Source organism: Balaenoptera musculus, chromosome 12, assembly GCF_009873245.2.
Source record: "Balaenoptera musculus isolate JJ_BM4_2016_0621 chromosome 12, mBalMus1.pri.v3, whole genome shotgun sequence".
In the NCBI taxonomy this organism is placed as follows: Eukaryota; Metazoa; Chordata; class Mammalia; order Artiodactyla; family Balaenopteridae; genus Balaenoptera; species Balaenoptera musculus.
In genome coordinates, this window is record NC_045796.1 from 49874626 (window position 1) to 49889182 (window position 14557).

A 14557-nucleotide genomic window follows, 5' to 3' on the forward strand; every position below is an offset into this window, starting at 1 on the left:
TACAAAGGGGGGGTTAACCAGAGACAGGGAAATAGACCCCCAGATTTAGGGAGTATGACATGATAGAGGGGGACTGAGTATGTTCCAAGAAAGTGAGGCATTGGACATCAGGGAGAATTTTGTGACAGGCAGAACTATAGGATCACCAGAATCATGGCAAATTCAACAGTCATTTGGAAGTTGGATTGCAGTGGCCTGGGGTATGTAGACAATGGCATTTTATTTCCAGTCCAGAGCATGGTAAAAAGTGTACAAAAGAATCATAAATACCTTCATAGTGTAAGAATTAGGAAAAGGATGGTCAGAGAGGGAAGGAGGAATGGAAAGAAACTTTCCTGATCTGGCATTTTAGGAGGAAGCAGTCTACATAGACGTTGGCTACTTCATTCCCTAGTCATTTTGATTTCGAAACCTCCAGCATTTGCACAGGACAAGGTGTCAGGTGGAACCTTCTTCAGTTGTAAAATATGTACCCAAGGTTTGACACCTTATAATTTACAGTGGTGTCAGTGGTAAAGAGTTCTTGGTAGGGTCTTTTCCATGAGTCTCACTTTTGCAAAAGCATCAGAGTAAAACAATAACTGTCTGTAAATGACAAAAGACTTTAAAATGTCCATTGCTGAAGATCTGATGAGAGTTCATTATTGACAAGGAAATTTGGTTATTTCTGTGACACAAAACATTTTAAGATTATAACTAGAACTATAATCTTACGACTAATACTATTCTACCAGGGCATATCAGGTTTCTAGGAATTTCATACAATTTCTAGAACACTTATATTGATACAAAGTTTAGCATTACTTCTTACTTGACAGTGCTTCCCATGTAATTTAACATATCAAGTAAGCCTAACTAGTTTAATATCTCTCTTTTTATGAGGAGAGAGAACAAATTTTTTTGAGATGATCCAGGGGCCCTCTGGAAAATCCCAAAGTCAGTTGGAGGTCAAAAAGACTTCATTTAGAATTCAATATTGGGAAGTTTGTCAAAATATCAAAAGGTTTTGAACACTTGACTAAAAAAGATCACAGATCATTATGAAACAATAATTATCCATTTAATCAAAGTGACAATTAAGGATTTCAAAGGCAAATACAGAAGACTACATAGTTCTGAGAAAAACTTTAATATTGAGAAAACTAGGTTTTTTCAAGTAATCAAAGACCTGGTGATAAAGATAACACGAAGCACAGGAAATTATTTTGATAAAACACAAAATTGTTACTTTCTAGGCAGATTACTTAAAAACGGAAACCTTTCACAGTAGCTTATCAAGAGCAGAACATTAGTCCAATGAAGCTTTCTCTTTTTAGCAGATGAAAGAAAATTAAGTTTTAGTTTTAAATATAAGTACAGTATAGGTATTAAAGCTTATTTTTAAACTGTTATAATTCAATTTTTAGCCAGTTTGACCACACAAGATCCCTGTTCTCTCTCCCTCTTTGTCTGTCTCCCTCTCTCCTCAACTTTTTGTGTCCATAATTTGTCCCTTTTTCTTTTCTTTCCCATTCTGAAATAACCATCTATATTTTAGGACAACATTACCTTCTTTTAACCAAAATATATCTCCTTTTCTCATACATTTTCTTTTTGAAAGCACACATCCTACTTTCCTTGCATACAGAGATGTTTCCCTTATTATTTCTAGTCATTTTAATTACTTATATTAGAATTTTTAATCCTTAAAAACCTAATTTCCAGTGAAAATTAAGAAGTAAACAATTGTGAACTGTTACTGGCAAATTTATGAATACGTTTCGTAATTTCTTAATTAAGCATATTCCTCCTCATATTAAAATTTACAGTGTGACACAAAACATTTTTAATAAAAGACCCAAATATTTTTAGTTCCTCTGTGAAAGGAAGCCCAATGTTGGTAAACCTGTGTTCAGTAGCTAATGTTTTAGTATTTTATCTTATTTGGAAATGGTCTAGATATTCAATGAATATCCATCATTTAACTTATCTCAGTATATCTTTAAGGTTTCAAGTAACCAAAGAGATTTTTATTTATTTATTTATTTTTATTAATTTTTATTGAAGTATAGTTGCTTTACAATGTGTTAGTTACCGAAAAGATTTTGGAAACTATTTTTAAGTACATATACCATAAAGCACAATTATTGTTGAAGTTTATTTACAAACTTACATCTATTGATGTCACTTGTTCTTAACAATTAAGTTTAGATTACTCATGAGAATTTCATGAGACATTAACAGCTAACTATCATCTTAAGTTACCTTTGTTGCTGACAAATTCTGTAACAGATAACATGAGCTTGACTTTTGGTACCTTTGTAGAGTAAGTTTTATATTTAATGTTGATAACTCTGAGGACTTGCCTGTTTTAATTAAACCAACAAACTTACACTGGCTTTTATTTACTAAAGATTTATTCTAGATCACATGAACTTGAAAAAAGTGGGTTTTTAAATTTCTGAACGCATACTTGATTTACATAGCACTTGTTTGTTTTTAAGCCAATTAAATAGAGCTTTTTACAAATTAATTTTAGCAATATCATCTGAAGGTAGGAAAATATCACCCATCTTTAACATACACGCATGGACATTCATAAACATTCAGACTGCAAACAGATCTTGTAGCTTCCGTTCCAACATTTTAGCTATGAGATAGGTATGATAATGCAAAAATCAGTAGATTATAAAAGAACAGTTGGGTCCAAATTGTGTTTCTGGCAGATGGAATAAGTTAAGGTTACCTGCTCAGATGCTTAAATTTTTCACTAATATTTGTGGAGAAGACACTTAACGATTTTTCATTCGCCTAGTTTCCAGATAACATTTCACCCCCTTTTTTTCTTTCCTTCTGATAAGAACTACCTCCCTGAAGTTTGCATTTCAAAGACAGGGCCTTCAGTTTCTAGAGAAGACCAGGCAGAACATTTATATCTTGAAGGCACAGAGAAAGAATGAAAGTTCCTCCTAGAAGGACTTTTGTTTCCTAAGGCCAGAATGTTAATAATACCTATAAACCTTTTGAGATGAATAGGGGAGGTTTTGGGATTGGTTAAAAAGGATAGGTAGGTTTTGAATTTCTTCTAGAGCTGCATTTATAAGATGAGGACAGTTATTTTAAATTTCTTGAAGAATTGAGTTGCAACCAAAATGACTTCAAAGGGCTGACCCTCCCATCTGACTGCATTATTTTCAGTTTGCTTCTTTATGTCAGGGAGAAGATCTTCAACTAAGATAGAAATCAAAAGATTCCTGTGTTCTAGATCTAGACCTATTTGTCTTTGGAGTAGTTTTCCCCACTCTGTGGACATAGTTTCCTTTCGTTTCAGCTTAGGGGAGAAGGCCTAAAAGAAAGTTCCTGTCAGGCTTTGAATATCAGCTTACAATTTGGCCAACTTCTGACCACAGAGCTACTTTAAAAAAATCCTTTCAAATATCTTATCAGGTTTCAATTGGGACTAACAGTAAATATTCCTGGCAGTGTTGGACAACCCCTTGGACTCAAGAGGCATCTCCAAAGAGGATGCAAAATATACTACCTTTTCAAGAGCCTGAGTCACTCTCAAAGATACCCAGAAGAAAGAAAGAAAGACTTAGACAATTCTCAGGACAAAAAAGAGACACACAAGAAGGCAATAGGTGTCTCTAGGAGAGAACGGATTAATAACCAGTGGGTGTGGATTTGGAAAGGAAGGGACAACATGAAATTTTACCTTTCTCTCTCTGGCACTGCAAGCATATATTCAGGAGAGCTGACTCTGGTAAGATTCTCATCCTTTGCCAGGTTCTGACGATTTCCCCAGGATCCCATCTGCAGACTTCAGAGTGGGGGTTAAAGTAGAGAGTGTACCTTTGGTATCTACCAGAATTTGGCAAGGTTTTCCATTAATTTTAATTTTAGTTTCCCATTGGATGTTTAAGGGAATAACCAGAAAATCCCCCAGGATCTTGTCAACCCTGAGAGAGGCCCACATGGGGGCCCACCTTTGAGGGTAAATATGGGGGTGTCTGTAAGGCCACTAATGGGGAGACTTTTGTTTATGGTCTTGTAGTCTCTTCAGAGTGGAAAGATGATTCAGACAGAGGATTAGTAGAATGAGTGCTCAAGTAAAGTAGGATAGAGGGGAGTAGTAGGAGTCATGTAAGTCTTGTAGTCTTGTTTTAGGTACCTCTTGTGTCTTTAATTTTTCATTAGCATTTTACTATAAGTCTTTCAATGAAGCTGTTTTACTTATTTATTTTAAAATATTTATTCATTTATGTATTTGTTTATTTGGCTGCGTCGGGTCTTAGTTGTGGCCTGCAGGATCTTTAGTTGCGGCACGTGGGATCTTTTAGTTGTGGCCTGCAAGCTCCTTAGTTGCGGCATGTGGGATCTAGTTCCCTGACCAGGGATTGAACCCGGGGCTTCCTGCATTGGGAGCATGGAGTCTTAGCCACTGGACCACCAGGGAAGTCCCCTCAATGAAGCTATTTTAGAATCTTGAAGCCCTTTGGAAGCTTCTGCATGTTAATTAAAATAGGTATCCCATTCTGTTTGTTTGCTTTGGAGTCCTTGCTTTCAACTGCACTTTTTAAATGATTGATCTTGTTTAGTTGGAATGTTCCCCTTAATGACCATTATAATTCTAGGTTGTCTTAGTAAGATTTTGCCATTTTTGTAGATATCAACAGCTTCCAGGACCATAGTTCTTAGAATTAAAATAAGCAGTTGTATCAGAAGGTGATGTGCTCAATCCTTTGAAACTTGAGGATCCTATTTCTTTACCTATACTTTAGGTCTCTCGGAGCAAATTAATACCTAAGAGGGATGTGCTGCTTGGTTGGGGATTTTGTGATGTTTTACAGTGTATCTTGTTGCACAGAAATTTTCTTGAGGTTGGTGGGTGACCTAGTGTTAATCTAACCTGTTCCATGACCAACTTATTCTAGCATGGGTGTCTTAGAGCAGTGAGTACTCTTAACAACTTTTAAGTACCTGACCTGTACCCATCAGTGTTGTCACTTTGGCTTCTGAGATTCCCATTCACAGTAGATCTATTATTCCTTTACCTCATGTGCATAGTAACAGAAACCAACAGTAACCAAGGAAATGGAACTGTGGACACCAGCAGTAACCAAATAGATGGTATTGTGGACTTGCCAAGAGAAGGCCTTAGATGTTCCTAAGTGCAACTGTCGGTAGTTCCTAAAGTAGAATTTTGGACTGAACCAGTAGATCCCAACAAATGGGCACTGTGGACTAACCAAGGGCTAGGGACTCGGGTTCCAGGTGGAACTGTCTGGCAGCTCAAGCTGACCCTCCAAGCCTTGGACTGGGAAGCCAATTAGATTGGGAGCTCAACACAAAGAGAAAAGAGCTCAGAACCAAGAGGAGCTTACCGATGGCTCTTGGAAAGACACAGAACTCAAAGGGTTCACAGTACCAATGCCTGTGTTTCTCATCCATGAAGTTATCAGAAGTCTCCTTTGGATCCCATCACTGCCACCAAACTTGTTTAAAAACAAAATTCAATTGCGTATATTTTAAAAATCTTATTGGATTTATTCAATGATTCATGAATTGGTCAGCATTCAATCTTAACAGAAAGGAGCTCTAAGGAGCTGTACAAAATGAAAGACTTCTATAAGCAGAAGGGAGCAGGAACAAGGACGTTATACTAGGCAAGTAAGCAGATTGGTTATGGCAAGGTCGCTTTCCTTTAGGGGATGGCAGGGGTCTCTCAGGCAGATTACCTAACTAGTGCTGATCAAGTGATTCCTGATTGACTAGTTTAAGATTCCATTTCTGGGTTGGGGGGGCAAAATTGTAATTAAGTCTCGGTTTGTTAGTGTGGGGCTTAGCATAAGTGCCTCTGTTTTGGGCCTTTTGTCTTATTTTTTACAAAACTTAGTTATTACCAAAGTGCTTAATGATAAATACAGTTAATGAAGTATCACTGTCTCTCACACTATGTAAAGACTTTACATAATTAACCAATACAAATTTTGTAGACCTTTAAATCCATATAAATATAAAGGTTTAAAATTTAGATGGGTAAAGATGGGCTTTTAAATAAAGCCATATTGCATTATGGGGGTCCTTATCTTTTTTGTACAAATGAAAGGAAAACACAACAGAGAAATTTGGTGCTTGTAAGAGAACAGGAGTTAGACATATTAAATTTTACATATGACCCTTGCTCCACACCAACTGACTAAGCTTTTGGGTCCAGTTTATTGAGGTTGTAAATTCAGTGCCTTTATCAGAAAGACATTTTCCAGTCACAAAGGCCTTTAAATAAACAAAGTACTTTTGGGTTCAAATGATTTAAATAAAGTTTATTCCTTCTTAAAGAACCACTTGAATTTTCCTTTCTCAGGGATTTTTACTTCTGATTCTCAATTAAAGATAAAGATATAAAGATATAAAGATACAACTGTGGTATAAGGAAACCTTGGAATTGGAAACTCTTATTTCAAATCTGGGCTGATACTCTCTAGCTGTGGTATTTTGGTAAAATATATCTGAATCTCAGTTTCTCCACCTGTAAAATTTATATGATGATAAATTACCATCTCATGTGGTTGCTATGAGGAATATAAAAGTCCCCACCAAAGTATTGGTTTATTTTTTCTCCAAAAATATAAGGGGGTTTCCACAGTAAATTTCCCTGAGGCTTAAGTTAGCAAATAAAAAGGGTAGGTATTGAGTAAAAATTATAGTCACCTTGTAGTTTTGAAAATGAGGATTAACCATATTAGGTTCAGCAGGAAGATAGAATTTTTTTCCCCCATCTACAATTAATTGTTATAAGAAACTTTATTACATTAGGAAAGAAAAATGGATTCCATGATGGGCTGTTTTACTTTTAAGCCTTCAAAATAAAGAAAATAAATGAAAGAGGAGAGTCTTATTTTTTTTTAATTAAAATTTTCTTCTTATAAATAGAACATGTTTAAGAAAAATTAAACAAAGATAAGTACACACAAATTGTTAACTATGAGATGATGGATGTGTTAACTACCCTATTGTGATAATCAGTATATACACATAAATCATCACATTGTACACCTTAAATTTATATAATTCTCAAAGCTGGAAAAAAATAAAGATAAGCAAAAGGATTCAAATAATTCATAGATGAACACTGAATGGTGTAGTATATATTTTTATACATGTTTTTCTGAGCAAATATATGCTTTTCTCAAGAATGTGATCATATTCTACATGATTTTTGGTAACTTGTGTTTTCTGTTTAACGATATATAATGGATATTGTCTCAATTCATTAAATGTTCTTTTTCAGCAGTGGTTTTCTTTTCAAGAAAATCTATACCATTCCCATATACAAATCTTCCATCAATAATAGCATCAATTATATGCAGTTATTCTTGAGGGTTTGGGTTAAAAGTCTGTTTTCTGACCTTCTTTCCTCAGAAAGTCACTGTTCTACGTTTTAAATGACTTTCTCCATATAGATGTGCCATTATTTGTTTAACTAGTTTACTTTGTTGATTGATGCTTAGGTTGTAACTTCTTATTATTACAGGTAGCACTGTGATCAACAGATATTTAGTTAAAACTTTGTTTTTCTGAGAGAGGGAATTTCTTTTTTTTTTAAATTAATTAATCAATTTATTTTTGGCTGCATTGGGTCTTTGTTGCTATGCATGGGCTTTCTCTAGTTGTGAGAGCAGGGGCTACTCTTCATTGCAGTGTCCGGGCTTCTCATTGCGGTGGCTTCTGTTTGTTGCGGAGCACAGGCTCTAGGTGTGCAGGCTTCGGTAGTTGTGGCTCATAGGCTCAGTAGTTGTGGCACACGGGCTTAGTTGCTCTGTGGCATGTGGGATCTTCCCAGACCAGGGCTTGAACCCGTGTTCCCTGCATTGGCAGGAGGATTCTTAACCACTGTACCACCAGGGAAGTCCCTGAGAGAGGGAATTTCTAAAGTGAAAAATATAAAGTGAAAAGAGGAGAGAGTACATAAATCAAACTGTGCTCAACAATATTTGACTTTTAAGTGGTGATTATGATTAGGAACTTCAAAGTGAACTGGTGTTTCTTAGTGTTGCCTAGTATTACTATATTGATCTGCATAAAGTTGGTGTTTTAAGAACATAATTTAATTAAAAACTTAAAAATCTCAAAAAAAAAAAATCTCTTTCCAGATGTACTTAAAGGTAGTGATTGCAGTTAAGACTCTGTGCTTCCAGTGCAGGGGGCGCAGGTTTAATCCCTGGTCGGGGAACTAAGATCCCACATGTTGCAGGGTCAAAAAAAAAAAAAAAAAAAAAAATCATGGAATCTTATATCTTGTTAAATTGCTTGCCTTAAAAGAAGTCCAGAAACACTAAATACCTCCCTTAAGATCACATAGTATGTTTCAGTTTCTAATATATTGGTGTCCTTTTCTAATTCCTACCCCAACATTCTTATCTGTAACAAGATGTCTAATATAAATGTAATGAGAACTATTTGCCTATGGAGCATCCATGATGATTACTGAAGAGATTGATGAAGGCAGATTACTTATTGTCAGTTGTCAAGGTGCACTTTTCCATAAACTTTCTAAGATACTGATTGATTGATTGATAAGTTACTGTATTTTTCATCAGTAAAATATTTATTTAGGTCCATCATAGCAGAGGCTTTTAATTTATTTTTTGACAACCTAGTGGTTTTAGTATATTCACAGAGTTGTGTAATCATTATCAGTATCTAATTTTAGAACATTTCATCACCCCCAAAAGAAGCCCTTTACCCATGAGCGATATTCCCTATTTCCCCATTCTCCTAGCTCCTGGCAACCACTAATCTTCTTCTATCTCTACGGATTTGTCTAATCTGGACATTTCATATAATTGAAATCATACTATATGTGATTTATTTCTGACTTCTTTCACTTAGCATAATGTTTTCAAAGTTCATTCATGTTGTAGAATGTATGAGTACCTCACTCTTGTAAGTGGCCGAAGATTATCCCATTGTATGGATATACCATATTTTGTTTATGCATTCATCAGTTGATGGTTATTTGGGTTACTTCCACTTTTTGGCCATTGTAAATAATGCTGCTATGAACATTTATGTAGAAGTTTTTGTTTGACCATATGTTTTAAATTGTTGGGTCTATACCTAAGAGTGGAATTGCTAAGAGTGGAACCTAAGGTTGTATGTTAACTCTATATTTAACCTTTTGAGGAACTACCAGACTTTTGCAAAGCTGCTGCACCATCTTACATTCCCAAATGCAATGTGTGAGGGTTCCAATTCCTTTGTTAACATTTGGTATTGTCTGTCTTTTCTATTTTAGCCATCCTAGTGAGTATGAAATGGTATCTCATTGTGGTTTTGATTTTTATTTCCCTAATAACTAATGATAGTGAGCATCTTTTCATGTGCTTTTTGGCCATTTGTGTATAGTCTTTGGAGAAATGTCTGTTCAAATCCCTTTCCCATTTTTTTAATTGGGCTGTCTTTTTATTCTTTGTTGTTGTTGAGTTGTAAGAGTTCTTTATATATTCTGGATGCTAGGCCCTTATCTGATTTATGATTAGCAAATATTTTCTCTCATTTTGTGGATTGCCTTTTCACTTTCTTGATCGTGTCCTTTGAAGCACAAAAGGTTTTAATTTTGATGATGTCCAATTTATGTCTCTTTTTCTTTTGTTGCTTGTACTAGGAAACGGCTGCTTGATCTAAGGTTGCAAAGATTTACTTTTTTGTTTTCTCCTAAGAGTTTTGTAGTTTTAGGTCTTATATTTAGGTCTGATAGTGTTTTTTTTTTTCCAATTAAAAAAATTTTTTTAAAGCAAAGGGACATGTGACAAAGTTCCATCCTTTAAGGATTTATAGTATATTGGGCTAAATTAAAAATATACAGTGAAAAAAGATAACATGCAATATCATTCACTCATTTATTTGACTCTTACTGAATAACCCTATGCAGGAATTAAGAGTGTAAGGATAGAAGACATAGTTCCTTTTCTTACAATCTAGCGAGAGAATGAAATAAATTACAATACAGGGCTATAAATTCTGTTTTACAGGTGTGCACAGGATGCTGTGGGGGTAACCAGGAGGGACACTGAACTGAACTGACCTAGGACTGTGCAGGTGATTTGGAAAGCTTCCAAGAGCAGGGAAAGCCTAGGAGAGCTGAGTTTTGAAGGATGAAGAGTGAGCCAGACAGAGAAGTGATTTTTAGTTTAGTAGGATGAGTGGTAAATACATAGTGTAGAGGTGAAAGAAATAATAAACTCAGAGATCTGGAGGTGTTTGGGCAAGATAAATTCTAAACGTGTATAAAAAGTTTTTTTAATAGCTTGGGAAGAACTGGAAAGGATTAGGGTCTGAAAAGAGAAGTATGTAAAAATGGGGAATGAGTTGTGAGGAATAAAGGAGATGATGCTTTTATACTATCAAAAATGTATGTGTTAATCCTATTACCATTAATTTTTTAACATGAAATTTTGGTGATCATTGGCTATTTAGTATTTCTTTATTTCTGGAGTGTCATTAAGTCCTTAACAAATTGTTCTGAACTCCTTAATTAAATACACACTGCATGTTATAAATAAGGAAATAGTAATTATTGAGCTGTAAACAAATATTTAAAATTGACTGGTTTTTAAAAATAATTATAAAAGTTATACAATCTGCAGAAGTAATTAGATAATAAGGAAAGAAATAAGGGAGGACGTAAGAAACACTCAAAATCCCACCATCTAGAGATAATTACTTAATATTTTGGTGCATTTCCTTCCTGACATCTTTTCATCCATTTGTGGTCTGTATACAAACAAACATACTCACCTTTAAAAAAAAAATTACAGAAGTAGGATCATCCTCCATATGTGGTTTTAATCTCTTCTTTTTAAATATCTAAATGCTATATGTTGGTATCTTTCTGTTAGTAACAGATTTATATAATCATTTTGAACTGCATTATGGTATTCCATTGTCTGTATTTTTCTATTATTAATAAACATTTATGTTGTTTCTAGGTTTTTATTTTTGTTTTACTGTAGCAAATAATGTTTATTATGTTTGCCCACTTGTCTGATTATCCCTTTAGAATAAATTCTTAGAAGCAGAATTGTTGGATCACAGGGTATGCCCGTTTAGAATTTAGGAACATATTGCCACACTCTTTCTCCAAGTAGGTTGACTTTACTTACACGTCTATCAAAAGGGCACGGTGCTGCTTCTTTCTCCTTACTCTTGCCCACATTAGCTTTTTTCTGCTTATCTAAGCTGACAGGCAGATGATATTTTGCTTTCATTTATATTATTATTATTTTATTACCAGGGAGGTTGAATGTCTTCATTGTGTATTGGTTCTTTGTATTCATCTTTTGGTTATTTTGCATTTACTTGCTTTGTCCTTTTTTTCAACAGGCAGTGTTGTATGGTGATTACGATTGAGCTTTGAAGTTTTATCTGAATTCATAATCCCAGTGATACCATTAGCTGTGTGACTTGGGCAAATTAACTCTATGTCTTAGTTTCCTCATATGTAAAATGGGGAGAATAGTGGTCCTTACTTACCTCATAGGGTTGTTGTGAGGATTGCATGACATGTGAAGGGCCTGACAGATAACAAGCACTCCTACTAATCTTTTCACACTTGTGTATTTTTGTAGGATAGGTATAGGGTAGGAGTGTTTAAAATTAGATATCACCAAATTGCTGTCCTAAAAAGTTGCTCCTTTTGCACTAAAAACTGCATAACTCTTTTTAGTATCATATCAGTATTATGATTGTGTCCAAGCTCTCTTTTTCAATGATCTGTTTCTGTATTTGTCTGTATTCTGAAGAAATCAAAAGATTTGTGTATAAAAGTGTATGTATTTCCAACTTTCTATTGTAAAAAAATTCAAACATACAGAAAAGCTTAAAGACTTGGTTCTATGATCACCTGTATATCCACTGTCTACATAGGAGTTAGCAAAATTTCTTCCGTAAAGGGCCAGATATTTTCTGTACTTATGTAAAGGGCCAGTAAATATTTTAGGCTTTGGAGGCCATATGGTCTCTGTTACAACTATTAATTCTGGAGTTGTAGAGAGAAAGCAGCTGTAGACAACAGGTTAATGAAAGGGCATGGCAGTGTTCTAGTAAAAGTTTATTTACAAAAACAGGCTCAGCTGGATTTGGCTTGGGGTGTAGTTTGCCATTCTCAGGTCCAGCTTAAATAGTTAACAGATTGCTCTATTTGCTTTGTCTGTAAATATGTTTGCACATACATATATATATTTTCTGAGACACTTGAAACTAAGTTGCAATCATCATGGCACTATAGCCTTTAATATTTCAGCATGCCTCTCCTAAAAATAAACACATTCTCCTGCATAACCATAATACCATTATTACAGGTAAGAACATTGTAATTTTGTTCTTTTAATAGAATGAAGATTATATAATGTAGCACAAAAAGTATGAAAATCCTTAGATTTGCTCCTCAGCCATTGTAACCTATTAAACTGTCCTTGTCCCCATCCCTCTTTCCCTATCTTTTTCTTTTTTCTTTTTTTATGAATTTATTTATTTATTTATGTTTGGCTGCATTGGGTTTTCGTTGCTGCGCGTGGGCTTTCTCTAGTTGCGGCGAGCAGGGGCTACTCTTTGTTGCGGTGGGTGGCCTTCTCATTGCAGTGGCTTCTCTTGTTGCAGAGCATGGGCTGTAGGTGCGTGGGCTTCAGTAGTTGTGGCTCGCGGGCTCTAAAGCGTAGGCTTAGTAGTTGTGGCACACAGGCTTAGTTGCTCCGTGGCATGTGGGATCTTCCCAGACCAGGGCTCGAACCTGTGTCCCCTGCATTGGCAGGCGGATTCTTAACCACTGCGTCACCAGGGAAGCCCTATCTTTTTCTTGATGTATTTCTTTAGGTAGAAATCTGTATTGGGCAATGCAATTTGCTGGTTTATTTTACCCAGTTACACAATCAAATGAAAGGAATGTTTTGACTTGTTTTTATGTGTTTGGTTTGTAGTTTTAAAGATCTTGGTTTTGTTTCTGTATTTAATGTGGTTTGAAAGAGAGAACTGTGTGTAATTTATAATCAGAAGAAGAGATTTCATTGTTACACATAGTCTCTGTAATTTCCATATGGTTGTTTGTACTTGTTTACGTAGCAGAAGAAACTGAAGGAAGGTGAAACCAATGATGTGCTTTGAAAAAGTGGCCAACTTTTGAGTTTTCATGCTAAAAGAAGGAGGGAAAGTAATATAAATATTCGTACTATTTTCCAATTTAACTTTATTATGCTTTTACTTGATGAAAATTTATAACACTTCAGATAAAGCTGTTCCACTCTGTGAAAAGTTGTGCTGCAAATTTATCCAGGGTACTTGCCCTATTTTTCTCTACTCTTCAATCCCCTACCCAAATTGAGCACTCTGCATTGTGCCTCTTCCCATATCATCTCTTTGGCTATGGATGCAGAGTGCCTTCTTAATTTATCCTTTTAAAAACACCAGTTTCTCCCTGGTTAGAAGGAAAGAATTTAGTATGTTGGTACAACTGTGGTACTGTGGGCTACAATTAGAAATAATGTGCTGCAAGATGAGATAAGTCTATTTTTCTTAGATTAATGACATTGCTATTAGTGGGAGGCAGGTTGCTTATTAGGAACAGACTCAAGATTATTGTTACATTTCTGTGTTCTACACAGAGGAAGCAAAATGTATAAAATTAGGATATCGATAGAAAGCCCAGAGATAAACCCACGCACATATGGTCACCTTATCTTTGATAAAGGAGGCAAGAATATACAACGGAGAAAAGACAGCTTCTTCAGTAAGGGGTGCTGGGAAAACTGGACAGCTACATGTAAAAAGAATGAAATTAGAACACTCCCTAACACCATACACAAAAATAAACTCAAAATGGATTAAAGACCTAAATGTAAGGCCAGACACTATAAAACTCTTAGAAGGGGGCTTCCCTGGTGGCGCAGTGGTTGAGAATCTGCCTGCCAATGCAGGGGACACGGGTTCGAGCCCTGGTCTGGTAAGATCCCACATGCTGCGGAGCAACTGGGCCCGTGAGCCACAACTACTGAGCCTGTGCGTCTGGAGCCTGTGCTCCGCAACAAGAGAGGCCACGACAGTGAGAGGCCCACGCACCGCGATGAAGAGTGGCCCCCATTCGCCGCAACTAGAGAAGGCCCTCGCACAGAAACGAAGACCCAACACAGCCATAAATAAATAAATTTATATTTAAAAAAGACCAAACTCTTAGAGGAAAACATGGGCAGAACACTCTATGACATAAATCACAGCAAGATCCTTTTTGACCCACCTCCTAGAGAAATGGAAATAAAAACAAAAATAAACAAATAGGACCTAATGAAACTTAAAAGGTTTTGCACAGCAAAGGAAACCATAAACAAGACAAAAAGACAACCCTCAGGATGGGAGAAAATATTTGCAAACGAAGCAACTGACAAAGGATTAATCTCTAAAATATACAAGCAGCTCATGCCGCTTAACATCTAAAAAACAAACAACTGTATCCAAAAAATGGACAGAAGACCTAAATAGACATTTCTCCAAAGAAGATACACAGATTGCCAACAAACACATGAAAGGA

General features: G+C 35.6%; 1 protein-coding gene across 8 annotated transcripts in view; it reads left to right on the plus strand.

Annotated features, from left to right (window-relative positions):
• CDK19 (cyclin dependent kinase 19) overlaps positions 1-14557 on the plus strand; it is a 171667-nt gene that overhangs the window by 11727 nt on the left and 145383 nt on the right. The gene's annotated exons all lie outside the window — the stretch shown is intronic.